A 12693-nucleotide genomic window follows, 5' to 3' on the forward strand; every position below is an offset into this window, starting at 1 on the left:
CATATGACACAGTGGAAAATGACCCAGTTCCATACACAGACATAGTGCATGTTCATCTAATTAAAAGAGTGATTCCTGTCACAGATAAAATGTGGGCACTAATTGCAGAAGATACTGCTCAGGACGCCGCATTGCAAAAACTGATAACAGCTATTTGTGCTGGTTGGCCTGGAAAACATATACATAGGCCCTACTCTCAGTTCAAGGAAGAGCTGTCAGTACCAGATGGCATTTTGTTCAAAGGCTCACGACTTGTTGTTCCAGCAGTGCTAAAGAAAGACATGTTAAACAGAATACATGAGGGGCATTTAGGCATTGAAAAATGCAAGAGGAGAGCAAGGGATGCTCTATATTGGCCCAACATAAATAATGATATAGAAGATGCTGTAAAGGCTTATACAACATGCCTACAGTACAGATCAGCACAAAGAAAAGAACCCATGATGGTCCTGGAGGAGCCTGCAGCTTTGTGGTATCAAGTAGGCATTGACTTATTCATGCATGCAGGAAAAAGTATATATTACTGCTGGATTATTATTCTCACTATCCTGAAATTGCATTGCTCGAAAGCACGACAGCAAACCATGTCACAACTCACATCAAATCGATTTTTGCTACACATGGGATTCCACAAATTGTGTGATCAGACAACAGACCTCAATTCAACTGTCTTGCTTTTAAAGAGTTTGAAAACAAATATGGATTCCATCACAATACTTCAAGTCCTAAATACCTACAATCCAATGGTCTGGTGGAAAATAGAGAACAAATAGTTAAGAATTTTTTTTAAAAAGCAACAGATTCCCACACCGATGCTTACCTTTCACTCTTAAATTACAGGGAAACACCCATGAAACATAGATTATCCCCAGCAGAAATGTTGTTTAACAGGGAACTCAATACCAGGCTGCCAAATCTTGTGGATGATGGTCATCAAAATGAAAAGCAAGATGTGAAAATATTTTTTAAAATTGACAAACTTAAATAAAAATGGTACTATGACAAGGGTTGCAGGGAGTTACCATAACTGCAAAACAAAGATATTGTGCTTATTTCAGATGGACTAACATGGAAAAAAAAAGCACTATTTTCCCATCAAGTAGCTACCAAATCCTATAAAGTAGTCACACTGGAAGAACAGGTGTTAAGAAGGAACGGATGACACTTGCATTTAATAAAGGGGGGAAAAAAAGCAGCATCATGAGATTCACCAAAGGAAACAGAACTAACATCAAAGCAACAAAAATGGCATAGGAGATTGAAAATGACATAGAAGTAGAGACATCTGACAAAGGAAACTAAACAAAAACTGAACCCATAAGGACTGAGACTGCAGAGAAGGTCATTTAGAGCTAAAAAGCCAACACAAAAACTAATAGAGATGTGTTAAAAAGTGCTGTAACTATGGGTTGAACTAAACTAAACTGCCAATGTTAGTATTATATGGGAATATGTTACATGTAAAGGAGGAAGATGTGTGGATACCTTTAAGAGTGTTATGTATAAGTTGTTACATTTGCCCAGGGATTCCAGGAGGGAACAGCAGAAGTGGAGGCAGGGTACCGCTCTCTGAATAACAAGCTTAACTCCTTAATTTTTTGAGAACTACACACAACTTTTCATAGATGTTAGGGTCGTAAGGGACCTGAATAGATCATAGAGTCCGACCCCCTGCATAGGCAGGAAAGAGTGCTGGGTCTAGATGACCCCAGCTAGATGCCTATCTAACCTCCTCTTGAAGACCCCCAGGGTAGGGGAGAGCACCACCTCCCTTGGGAGCCCGTTCCAGACCTTGGCCACTCGAACTGTGAGAAGTTCTTCCTAATGTCCAGTCTAAATCTGCTCTCTGCTAGCTTGTGGCCATTATTTCTTGTAACCCCCAGGGGTGCCTTGGTGAGTAAAGCCTCACCAATTCCCTTCTGTGCCCCCGTGATGAACTTATAGGCAGCCACAAGGTCACCTCTCAACCTTCTCTTGCGGAGGCTGAAGAGGTCCAGGTGCCCTAGTCTCTCCTCATAGGGCTTGGCCTGCAAGCCCTTAACCATATGTGTGGCCCTTCTCTGGACCCTCTCCAGGTTATCCACATCCCTCTTGAAGTGCGGTGCCCAAAATTGCACGCAGTACTCCAACTGCGGTCTGACCAGCGCCCAGTAGAGGGGAAGTATCACCTCCTTGGATCTGTTCGTCATGCATCTGCTGATACGTGATAAAGTGCCATTAGCTTTTCTCATGACTTTATCACACTGACGACTCATGTTCATCTTGGAGTCCACTAGGACTCCAAGATCCCTTTCTGCTTCCGTGCCACCAAGCAGGTCATTTCCTAGGCAGTAGGTATGCTGGACATTTCTCCTCCCTAGGTGCAGCACTTTGCATTTCTCCTTGTTGAGCTGCATTCTGTTGTTTTCTGCCCACTTGTCCAACCTGTCCAGGTCTGCTTGTAGTTTTTCCTTGCCCTCCGGTGTGTCCACTTCCCCCCACAGTTTTGTGTCATCTGCAAACTTGGACAGAGTACACTTCACTCCCTCATCCAAGTCGCTGATGAAGACATTGAAGAGTATTGGTCCAAGGACCGAGCCCTGAGGGACCCCACTGCCCACACCCTTCCAGGTCAATACCGACCCATCCACTACGACTCTCTGGGTATGACCCTCTAGCCAATTCGACACCCACCGGACCGTGTAGTCATCCAAGTCACAGCCTCTTAACTTGTTCACCAGTATGGGGTGGGATACCGTATCAAAGGCCTTCCTGAAGTCTAAGTAAACGACGTCAACCCCTACTTCTGCATCCAGGTGTTTTGTAACCTGGTCATAAAAAGAGACTAGATTAGTCAGGCATGACCTACCTGCTATGTTTTTAAGGCCCAGCTCAACAAAGCCCTGGATTGAATGATCTAGTTGAGGGTGGTCCTGCCTTGAGCAGGAGGTTGGACTAGATGATTTCCTGAAATCTCTTCCAATCCTTATTTTCTACACTTTTATGATTCTATGAATTTGCTGCATAAGGATGTGTGAGCCGGGAGTGATCCGGGCCCTTTTTCGAGCCGCGCGGGCTGTGGCCAGCAGCCCAGGCACGCTGGGTCAGAGAAAACAGGCGACACGCTAGAATTAGTCATGGATGCGTAATGGTTGATTTAAAGATTGTTTACTTACACCGAAGATGGTCACGGTGTAGGCTAGAAAACCTGCTTGAGTTGCGGTTACAGATAGAAAAGAAGAGAGGTGGACTAGATTTCCTTCCCATGAACATTATTCTAGCCCATCCGGTTGGAGGCGCTAAACCGCGAGCCCGTCGCACCAACTGAAGAAAGTACTCGAAGTAAAGAGCTCTGAATAGACTCACACGAAGCTTGCTAGGCTCCGTGGATCCTTTTTTGCGTGCAGGGAAGAGGGATACGTTGAGGATTGCGCTTGGTGACGGGGAGAGGCTAGAGGCTGATCAGACCCCTGTTGCCTTCTTTGAATACGCTGGGTCCAATAGGCTCCGCAGTGCTTAGAGATCTTCACAAGATGTGAAGTCTCCTCCTCCTGGTGTTCGTGGAGTCCTCCAAATTGGGCGGAAACCACTCAAGCTTCTTATACGGCTAGCAAGCCAATCACTAGCCGCCACGTAGGAATAATTTAGAACTAGCCAATGGTGGGGCACAAATTTGAATACGAATGGCGGGAACTCCTTGCAACGTGCATTTCTGTGCTGCAACAAAGAAATGCACCCTGCAAAGAAAGCTACTGGTGGCTGGAATTCTTTTGCACCGGGGTTCTCCTCTGCAGCAGAAAACTCCACCATGCCAAGAAGCTGCAATTTAGCGGGAACAATTTAGCAGTGCCGAAGCACTCACAAAACAAAAATCACAGCCTTGGGTTGTGACAAAGGATTGCAGCAAATGGATCTTTGTGAAGCACAAGAAAGAAAATTGCAGTACTTTAACACAAGGTAAAAATTAAAGATATAATATTGTGTATCTGTGACAGAGCGGCAAAGGGAGAGGGATCTGCCTGGTGCTGCTATGAGATGGAGCCTGAGGCCAGTGGCCAAGCTCCAGTACAGTGGAGTCCTGCAAAGGTAGGACTCCAAAGAGACTTACCTGCAGGAACATGACGGACAGACTAGGTGTGGCAAACTCTATCGCTGTGGTGTTTTATCAGCTCCTGCATCATCTGGCCAGGAGTTCACCCAGCAGATGATGTAAAAGAGTTGCGCTGAGCCAAGAAATTAGAGAAAGGACAAAGCCTGGCAGAAGCGGACTGAGTAGGAAGAAGGGAGGCCAAAGTGAGCCTGGTAGACCCATGTTTATCCCTGGGAAAGGGCTCTGGAATGAAAAACCAGGTGAAGAAGGGGTGGGGAGCACCAGCAGAGCCAGGGAGCCTAGAAATCTGCGGGGAAGTCTTTAGACTTGAAGACTTGTGTACTTGGTGCTCCACACTGTCCTGTCCTGAGGTAAAGACAAGAGGAACCATTGGGACCTGTAGGACTTGGGGTATAGCCCTAGCCCGAGAGGCATCGGGTACCCGGAAGTGGTCGTGCCCAAGTAAAAGGGCAACTCAGCTCATGTGGACAGATGCTTGTTATTTAGATTATTATTTTCTTTTGATTGTTTCCTGGGCTGGGCTCGAGAGTTGCGATATCCTGCTGATAGCAATTGAGCTGTAGGACTCTGATGTTGCAAACCAAGGGAAGCAAGCATACCTGATAACACAACAGCTGGCGTGTGGATGGGGTGCAGGGGAGGCAGATCCCCAGATCACTGGGACCTCACACAGTGAGTAATCCTTTGGGACACCCAGAATTACGTGACTGACTCCTCCTTATCTTTATTGTAACAACTGAGGCGTGGCAGGTAAGTGGGCGGTATCCCTTCCACAGGGCAGAGAGCCCCCTTTGCGGAGGTCATCCCTGTGATAGTATCTTTGGTATCTTCTTGGTTTGTTGGATCATTTTCTACATCCAGTAATACCCATCGAAGCCCCCTCTTCTTTATCGTTTTAATACTTTATTAACTTTAAGGAAGCTAATAAAAATCTATGATGAAATTAAGAACTCACTGGACACATGCACAGCAATATTTATGTGCAATAAGATTTCTTTTAAAATCTAAGGATACTAGTTCAACTTTATCCCATATGTAACATAAGCATACAAATATAGACTGAAGTATTCCTTTTTTTTTTACCTTTTGTCCCTTTGTGTGTTGTTATCTAGCCAAACATCCCTAGTTGGTCACTCACCAGGTTGTCATCAAGTGACCCAACAGTGGATCCCCAGGTGCTTTAAGCTTTTGGTGTTTAAACAGAGTCTTTGCACTACCCTACAATCTTGGAGATTCCTAGGCCCAATTCAAGGTGCTGAACTTTGTCAGTTGCCCCTTTCTGAATAGAGGTATCAACTATCTAACTGTCTATTGCCCAGGCTTTGTGCTGGCTCCTTGTGCTCTCTGTAAAGTTTAAATCCAGTTTTCCCAGACTTTCACAAAGTTATAAGCCCCCCTTTATTCTAGTCTTTTGCTAAGATGAGGATAGAAACAGAAGGTAAAGACCAGCCTTATACTCAAATGGAGATTGCAGTCTGATGCACAAAGAGTTCATAATTTCACACAGAATCCACAAACTGTACAGAAAGAAACCCCAGATTGTCACTCTAAGCACTATACTAGAATATTAAATATAATCCATTCTATCCCTATGCCTTTTGAGGGAAGTATCTCCATTTTTATATGCAGAAGAGCAAAATAAATTTTAGTAGGGAAGAACATTTTTTTCATCTTCACCTATGCTTAGATTGTACCGAAGTCCAGAAGCCTGTTCTGAATAAATAGATACATTATTCTGACAGCTGCTCAGTCATAATGAGGGTATGTCTTCAAGAGAAAGGCAGTCATTTCCATTTGGCAAATTTCTAATATTAGACTTCAGCCTATCAAAAAAAAAAAGGAAAGAAAAGAAACCCTCTTTTACTTCATTGCTTCTTGTTGATAAAATTCAGTCAGCCCAGAGGGAATTTATAATTTTGGCAATTGCACTAGATGATTACTACCTACAGGAGCAATCACTTACAGTACATCACCTGCAGACTGACGAACCATTTATTATCAAGGGCTTAATTGCTTGTAATATACAATACATCCTTGTAGCAACACACACACACACACACACACAACTAATTTATACATATGTATAAATATATGCCATTTAAATTAGGGATGAGTGAATGTTTGAGGTTCAGTTCAGATAAGATTACAGAAAGCTCTTGGCTCTAGAATCAGGTAGTTCACAATTTTTGTGTTCACCCATTTTCAGTCCATGTTTAACCCAAGAAATAGGAAGAAGTGGGAAAAAGAATATATGCATATGTGTGTGTGTGTGTGATTTATATAACAATACCTTAAAATATTGAATAGATAAGTCACATTTTTGTTTGAAACTGAGGGTGAAAATTTTGTGTAAATTGATTCTTGAAATTGTGGCGTTTCCACAGTCACTAGAGCCTTCATGCTCCATTGAATCATTGGCTTCTCTGCCAAGACTGTGAAAAGTATCAGTTGTTGCAGTGTTGATGATTTGTACAAATGTCCAATAAGGCTCCCCAACTCATTTCTTACTAGCTAGTAAGAAGCAGTAACAATTTAGGATTGTTGATAATCTGCCTGGATTATGTTGGCTCTGGATTTAGGACCCAGAGACCTTGTTCTAGGGGGGATCCTCAGACCGACCACAACCCTTCCATTTGATAATAAACAAATTTATTGATACGTAATGATAACAGAAAAGAAGCAATACAAACAACCAAGCAATTCTATATAAGTACCAAATCCTAGGGCTGTCATCAGAGTCAAAGTACATCTGGCCAGGATACAGTCTTCACTCTGAGACTCTCTCTTAGGTGTCGGGTGTCAGCAATCTGGAGGTGGGATGCCGGGGCCCACCACCCTCCCAGCGGGGTGGATGAGATGGGTTGGTGGTATGCCCTCTGTCTATGGTGGCCTCAGGGACCCTTTCCAGAGGACAAGGACAGAGGCCCCTCTCAGGCAGGAGGAGGATGGATGACAAGGCAGAATGGGGAGGAATGGGGAGGGATCCTTTGTTACTCTCAAGTCTCTGGTTTTCTATTCTATTTCCCTCCTGATGATTTCATTCCTATCACTCTTCATCCATGGCTATCACTGGTTGGTCCCTCTGTGTAGTTGTCATAATCCACATAGTTTATCACATGCACACATGCTAATTTGGTCTTTCTGGGCCTTCTAATATCGTCTGTTCCCCCAAAACTGGGACTCAGCCACCCCCCGCTCTGGGGTCTTGTTACTGGTACCACTTTATCTCATGTTATGGTCAATGTAGTACGTCTCCTGTGTTTTCCAGACTATGTGTCTTTGTTGCCCTTGTTGTGTTAGACAGTCTGTCTGCTTCCAAGGCTGTGTGAAACTGTGTTACACAAACTGCCAATTGCTCAAATCACAAGTGAGACTTTAAAAGGGGGGATAAGGCAAAATGCCACATTTATTGATTACATGAATTAGACATAGAGGTTCTGACACACCATTCATACAAGCACACACCGATCATCATACACATCATCATGCATAGTCACACACACACAAAACAACCATTTCATGCATACAAACAGACACCAGATATAGTTATCAGTAATAGTTGCTCAATGTTAACACAGGGTGGCAACCCTGTGTTCACTGAGTAGATGAGATGGTGATGCTGCTGATGGTGGTGGTGGAAGACAGTAGCTGGAGCGGGATGAAAGCAGACGCATCTGCGCTCTAGAAAGGAAGACAGAAAGTTCACCCACTTGGCATCATTTGGGTTTCCCTTTTATAGGGTTTGCCAGTCTTTGTTCAGCATCTTCGGGGTTTTCCATGCTTAGTCTGTGTTTTAACAGTTGTTTCACATCCATCTTCTTATCTCAACTCGAGGTCATCCTGGTTGTAAAAATGGGTCTTAGCGTTGAAGTGTTCTTGTTGCCCACATGGCAGCATTCCTTCTTCTGTTATCTCCTTTGTGCCCCCGGGCTTCAAAGGGATTTTTCAGCCGTTTGTTAGTTAGTTACTGGCTGGTAATTTATACATATAGTGCCTTGTTGCTTACATAAAGTTACATCCTTTCTCCTTGTTCTCATGCAAAAACTCCCATTCACTTTTCAGTTACCCCTTCACCCATAACTCTCTCATGCACAGGACATACAAAGTTCATTCACTAGTGTTAAGCCAGGATCACTACAGAATGGAGTCAAGCAGCTACTTTCTAAAAGACAAAGATCAAATCATTAAATTCATATTGAAATATTCTAACCTAGATTCAACTTAATTATTTAAAGTTCCAACCACATGCCACAACTGTGTGACTGTGTGACCCAGATTCTTAGAAATCAATTAATCTCTGCTTCCCATACTAAACCATTCTAATGCATATATCTATACCTATAAGTCAATTCCCAAAAAACAAACCTTTAAATACCATTTTCTAAGCTATCGCATTAAACCTGAGGTTTTTATATTATTTGATTTGGCTTGCCTTTCTGTGACTGAAAGCATTTGCTTTAGTGGGTGTCAAAAACTGCAAGATGGAATTGGGAAAATACACAAAAAGAATTGTTGGAGTGTTATTTTAGCAATGATGAACCAGGAAATATGCAAGAGTCAAGGATTTTTGTGAGTGATATCTTTTATTGAACCAACTGCAGAGTTGGGATAGACTTAGACAAGCTTCCAAATGCAACGCAATTGCCAGGTCTCTCTGAACTGCAATTGATGCAGGACTCAGAAGTAGAGAAAAGGGAGCCTATAAAGTATATCCCTGTTCCCACAGTTCTGGAGCCACATGAAAGCTGTTGAAAAGGCTGATCTAAATTGCTTTAGCCAGAGCAAACCCTATTCTAATAACTGAGAACTGACAAAGCATCTTGTATTGCCATCATGCAAATACAAATTTCCACTATGAGTCAGGGTAGAGGAGAAAAGTGTAAGTTGCACATAGCTCACATGAAGTGAATCTTAGTTCTTTCTGTGGCCCCCCATTTCCTTAGTAGTTTTATATGACTTTAAAGTAGATTGTTTCCTTACCTAAATCCCTGTGAGCTATGAAGTGCTATCATCATTTTGCAGATAGAGAACTGAAGCACAGAGAGACTGTGCGCCAGATCCAAATTTATCTTTTAAGAGCCTCCACTTAGGCATTGGGACACCTAAAACATAGGTCTTTTGCCGCAGGAAGGTGATATGAATTAGCAGGGTTAGGCATATATTTCCTAAACAGTGAAGAGGGAGACCTGAGTGTGTCCTAAGAACAATCACTTTGGTGATTTGTTCAGCAGGGATGAGCCTACTAGGAGCTTATTGGAAATTGTCGATAGGGGCATGCGTCTTCTTTAACAAAGCTTTTGGGTTCAACTCAAGGAAGCATTTCCATCATCTATTTAAGTTGCTTAACTGATAATAGCATTGACTTGGGTATAAACTAGATACCTGTAGTGCCCAACTTGTCCAACTGAATTCACCTGGGAATATATGTCCTTCTCACTCTGAGGCAATAGAAACCTACATCTCCCACTTTGCCAGTTAGAGTCATTCTGCATTGCTTTTTTGAACTTCACTTCTGCCTACATTTCATCTCAGTTCTCTTTAGGTGCCTAGAAGGTTGATGTGGGCCTAACCCTAAGTCATATGGCCAATGCTAACCAAATGCAGAGATTTAACCCATTTCTTCCAAATCCCAGATTAATATGATAATAACTGGTCCATCTTTTCTCATCATATATCTTCTGAGAGTCACTATTCAGGAGAAGCAGGCAGAGTGGATGGTGCTTGAGGTCCAGAATCCAGTTCTTAAACTATTTGCAGATTTATGCTTCAAAAAAGACTTGCGACTATAAATATTATTGGTAGTTAGAATGCAAATACCATACTTAAAGTGTTTAATGAGGAAACCTAAATTAGAACATTTTCAACAAAGTGATTGTTACAGCTATTTTAGATTCAGATAGAAACTTCAACCTTATTCTTTTGTTATCAAACTAATCTTCTTTATAATAAAAAATTCTCAAAATTTGCCATGAGCAAAAATATATCTAAATACTGCAGCTTAGAAATAATACATATGGAGCCAAATCTTGCCTCCCTTACTCATGCAGCTAGTCCCACAGACTTCAGTTTGAATATTTGTCTGAATAAAGTGAATAGGATTTAGCCTTTATTACACACACACACACACACACACACACACACACACACACACACACAGATATATAGAGATATAGATATCTTTATATACACACGCATATATAAAATTTCCCCCCTTTTTGCTGCTTTGCATTGTGTTTATAATTAACACGGCAAATTGACCAAAACCATTAAATGAATTGTACAGAATATATTTGTCACAGTGGATTATCATTTTAGATAAGAATATATCATATACTCATTACTGGAATGTCGATACAAGATTTTTGATGCATTTCATGAATCAAACATTTGCGTTTCTCATACTAATGGTGACCAAGAAATTATGCAAATAGCTTCCTCTAAGATAATCACATCTTCATACCTGCCGGTGTTAGAAAGCTAAGGTATTTGGGGAAAAGAAAGAAAGAAAGAAAGAAAGAAAGAAAGAAAGAAAGAAAGAAAGACTTTTTGACTTTTAAGAGACCTTTATTCCCCGGAGGGTGATGACTCGGAGCCAGGCAAAAGCATGTACAAGGATGCCCGAAGCTCTGGGCCTCATGGACAAGGCCTGGGCTCGTGGCCTGCAAGGCCTGCCCGTACACGCTAGACAAAAAAAAAACCCACCAACACAAAGAAACATAAGGACTATTTACAGTATTTACAGTTCTGCCAGCAGGGACAAAGACTTTTGACTTTTAAGAGACCTTTATTCCCCGGAGGGTGATGACTCGGAGCCAGTCAAAAGCATGTACAAGGACGACCGAAGCTCTGGGCCTCATGGACAAGGCCTGGGCTCGTGGCCTGCAAGGTCTGCCCGTACACGCTAGACAAAAAAAAAACCAACCAACACAACGAACATAAGGACTATTTACAGTATTTACAGTTCTGCCAGCAGGGACACCCATGGAGGCCTCCGGGGTCGACCCGCACGAGCAAAAGTCCAGGGCCTCGGCCCGCTCGACGCGTCTCTGCGGCTTGAGCAGCCGGTGGCATCACAGAATGAGGATCAGGCGTCCCGCCTCGACCCGGCACAGCACCCCCTCGAGGGCCCAGCGCTCCTCAAAGGCGGGCACCGTCCGCCGGAGGACAGCGTGCTCAAACTCGAGCGAGAGGCGGGCCCGCACCAGCAGGCGGAAGAGCTGCAGGGCGTCGACCATCCCGGTGCCGCTGAGCTGGTTTCGCCGGCTCTTCAGGGTGGCCATCTTGGCCTGGCCCAGCAGGAAGTTGGCCAGGCTGACTGTGGCCCGCTCGGCCGCCCGGTATGGAAAGGAGTGGACGTAGGCGTCTTCGGAGAGGTCTCGGCCCAGTACCCGAAGCAGTGCGCCCAGGGCGGCAAAGAGAGGCTGCAGCCGGGGGCAGTCGAGGAAGGCGTGGAAAATGTCCTCGTCCAGCACCCCCGGGCAGAAGGGGCAGGCCGCCGAGGCCGCTGGCTCCAAGTGACGCACAAAGGTGCCGGTGGCCAGGATGCCGTGCACGAGCCGCCACTGCAGGTCGCCGGTCTTCTTGGCGATGGGCGCCTTATACAGCGTGCGCCACGCCGGGGTCCCGGGCCGCGCCAGGCGCCGCCGCCACGCGGTGTCCGGGCGGCCGGCGAGCACCTGGGCGTGCCGGGTGCGCACCACCCACATGTAGAGGCCCTTGCGGGGCAGGGTGCCAAAAGGGCAGCCCGTATTGCTGCTGGGGGGCACCGGGAGCCTGAGCAGCGTGTTGGGCCGCTCGGCCAGCTCGCCGGGTACCGCTGGGATGACGGGTAGCGGTGGGAAGGCGTCTTCTGCGGCGTCTGCGGCGGGGAGGGGCCGGCGAGTCTGGAGATGGGCTTCCAGGGCGGTCGCTGCCTCCGTCGGGAGGGCGGCCCTAACGGTCCGCAGAAGCCGCCCTGCGGTGCGGACGGAGCGCATGGCCAGCCGGGCAGCCAGGGCCTCGGGTGACAGCCAGTCCGACCGAGCGGGGTCCAGGAGGTGCTCCAGGCGGGTGGAGCGCGCCTCGACGAGAGCTGCCGTGAGGCTGGCGGAGGCCAGGCTCGGCACGACACGGTGCAGGGCCGGGTTGTGGACCAAGGGCTCTCGAAGGAGCTGCGGGAACCGCAGGTGCCTGGCCTGGGGACAGAGATGGAAGGCCGCCCGCCAGGCCCGCACCACGCTGCGGTAGAACGGGGGAAGGACCGCCCCGTTCAGGAAGGTGAGGTCCAGTTGAAACAGCTCCCGGTCAAAGCCGAGGCCCCCCACTCGCCGCAGGAATCGGCACGCCAGCTGTCGCCACGGGAGGTGGCCTTCGGTGTACAGGAGCCGCTGGAGGGCCTGCAGCCGATAGGCGGCCACCCTGCTGGCCAGATCGATCAGGCCCTGGCCCCCCTCGCCGGTGGGCAGGTAGAGGGCAGCTCGTGGGAGCCAGTGGCGTCCGTCCCACAGGAAATCGACCAGGAGCCGCTGCAGTCGCTCCAGTAGCTCCGGCGGAGGGTCCAGCACCGCGCAGCGGTGCCACAGGGTGGCCGCCGCCAGGTTATTGATGACGAGGACGCGCCCCCG

The sequence above is a fragment of the Alligator mississippiensis genome, chromosome 13 (genome assembly GCF_030867095.1).
Source record: "Alligator mississippiensis isolate rAllMis1 chromosome 13, rAllMis1, whole genome shotgun sequence".
Classification (NCBI taxonomy): Eukaryota; Metazoa; Chordata; order Crocodylia; family Alligatoridae; genus Alligator; species Alligator mississippiensis.